The sequence below is a fragment of the Meleagris gallopavo genome, chromosome 24 (genome assembly GCF_000146605.3).
Source record: "Meleagris gallopavo isolate NT-WF06-2002-E0010 breed Aviagen turkey brand Nicholas breeding stock chromosome 24, Turkey_5.1, whole genome shotgun sequence".
In the NCBI taxonomy this organism is placed as follows: Eukaryota; Metazoa; Chordata; class Aves; order Galliformes; family Phasianidae; genus Meleagris; species Meleagris gallopavo.
In genome coordinates, this window is record NC_015034.2 from 158,853 (window position 1) to 161,671 (window position 2,819).

Genomic DNA, 2,819 nt, shown 5'->3' on the forward strand with positions numbered 1-2,819 from the left:
GGAGGGGGTTACGGATGGGGGGTGTTCGTTGTCTTCCACGTGGCTGCGTGGAACTTCGTGGGTGTGAGGCTCGCAGCGTGCTCTGGGCTGTCAGTCACAGCTCTGAGCGGCTGCTCTGAGCGAGCAGCGTGTGGGGGGCACGGCAGTGCCTTGCAGCAGGGCTGGGGCTGTGTGAGCAGCGTGCTGCGCACGTGGAAACCCCCAAAACCTCTCAGGGTTGGGTCAGGGATTCCCTCCGACCGCCTAAAAACACCGCGTAAATGTCGTGTAAACAGCACGGTGTGTGCTGAGCGTGGCCCCCGAGCTGTGGTGGCCCCCAGCGCTGGCAGTTCTCACTGTTCTGTGCATAACGGATCATCTCACGTTCTCCAGAAATACTTTTCGTGGCCCCCTCAGTGAGAATGCTTTAAGATCGACCCTCCCTATGGCTCTGAGGCTGGGTGGGTTGTGTAGGGCCCAGGAATCCTAATAAATAGCAATAGGACGAGGAGAAATGACCTGCGGGGGGGGGGAAGGAGAGGCTGACATTGGATATTTAGGAAAAAAAATCTCATAAAGAGGGTTAATGCATCAGCATAGGCGGCCCAGGGAGGTGGCACTGCCTCTGGGGGTGTTGTGGAAACGTGGGATGTGGCACGTGGTCAGTGAGGATGGGTTGGGGTTGGATTTGGGGTCTGGAGGTCTTTTCCATCCTCATAGAATCACAGAATGGCCAGGGTTGGAAGGGACCTCAAGGATCGCGGATCTCCAACCCCCTGCCACAGGCAGGGCCACCAACCTCCACATCTCACAGCAGCCCAGGCTGCCCAGGGCCCCATCCAGCCTGGCCTTGAACACCTCCAGGGATGGACGGGGATCCACAGCCTCTCTGGGCAGCTGTTCCAGCACCTCACCGCTCTCACAGCAAACAGCTTCCCCCTGACATCCAGCCTCAATCTGCCCTCCCTCAACTTCAAACCATTTCCCCTTGTCCTGCAGATATTAACCCTTTCAAAGAGTTGATTCCCTTCCCCTCTGTAGGCTCCCTTTAGGTATTGAAAGGCTGCAATGAGGTCACCCTGCAGCCTTCTTTTCTCCAGGCTCCTCGGTGACTGTGAATTCCAGCATGCCATCCCTCCCAGGGGTTTCTTCCTGGGAAGAGTGACATTTTCAGACTGAAAAAAAAGGGGAGGCAGAGGCTGTTCCTCAAGCAGAGCTGCCAAGTTTTTGCTATTTCTACATCTCTGCACTCGCCATATGTGCTGATCCTTGCCCACGACAGAAAGGAACAGCTCTGCATTTCAGCAGAAGGCTCCAGGAGCATCCTGCTGCCCGCACAGCCCTTTGGTACTGCACTCTTTCACTGAATCCCTGCATCTTGCATGCAGTTCTCCTTTAAGGTTTCTGGCTGTGAGGAAGCACGAAGGCTCATCCTCAGTTGCCATATCTCAGTGTGTGGAATTTGGAAAACTGTGTTTTGCTTTATGGCTTGCTTGTGCCCTACCCGACCCGTGGCGATGGTGAATGAAAGCCATTGCTGAGGTTTTTGGAGGGCTTGGTGTGGCCTCTTGGATGCTGCAGGTCCCAGATGCTGCTCTGATCTGTGCTTTAAATTAGCAGATGACTCAGCAGAGCCAAGAGACTATTTTTATCTCCTTTCAGCCAAGCTGAGATTTCAAATTAGTCATTTCGGTGTTGGCCTCAAAATAAACTGCCTTATAACTGTGAAGCCATTGATACCCAGGAACCAAAGCCATTCTGCACAAGGGAGGGCGCAAAGCAAAGCAAACACCGCGGACAGAAAGCTGAACCACGAGGTCTGACCACAAGATCTCATCACAGGAACCGCACAGGGCTGTGTTTAAACACCTGGGAAAATCAGCCTTGAACCTTTGGCTGCTGGAGAGAGGCATCACGTGTTCACCCGTGGAAGGAGCCAAGTGATGGTCATCGTCCTGCACAAGAAATCCCCTCCTGACCTGTGGGAAAACAGTACAGAGTGGACATGGGGTTATATTTGACAGGAGAACACATCTGCGTGTGCTTTTTTGGAGGAAAGATTCAAGACATGGGTGGCTAATTTGTTTTGCGTTGGCACAAAGAGGTGGAACAACAGCAGTTCGGTCCCTTTGCAGGGTCTCAGGTTTATGGGGTGAGCCTGGGGGGTGCAGCAGGGGGCTGCGGGCTGCTCTGGGGCACTGTGTGGGCTTTGTAACCCCCTGGGAAGGGACTCAACGAGATTTGATGCAATGCTGATCATTTCAACCCCAGGCACACAGAGCCGGAGCTCTGCAGTGGTGTCAAAGCATACAGATGCTCAGCTGGGATAAGGAACCTGCTGCAGTGCAACCCTCATCCCACTGGGGCTCTCCCTCATTCCAAGGCCCCTTTTAAGTCTGTTTTCAAGGGGACAGAAAACGGGAGGGATGGGGAGAGCAGGGAAAGGGGTCGGTCTGAGTTCAGCAGTCCAAGCATCCTGCTGTGCAGAAGGGAATGGGGAACCTGGGGCTCGGCAGCTTGCCCAGGGGGAAACCAAGCTCTGTTCTCATGGAGTTCACAGCCAGGGTGCCCATGAGTCCTTCATTCCACTTATAAAGAGGAACCTGGTATTTATGAGCCAAATCTGTTTGTATCCAGAGGAGGAAGTTCAGAACTATTGGATGGATTCCCAAGGCATTCTATGGTTCTGTAATACAGCTTTGAATGAGGAGAGGAGAGGAGAGGGAGAGGAGAGGAGAGGAGAGGAGAGGAGAGGAGAGGAGAGGAGAGGAGAGGAGAGGAGAGGAGAGGAGAGGAGAGGAGAGGAGAGGAGAGGAGAGGAGAAGAGAGAGAGAGAGAGA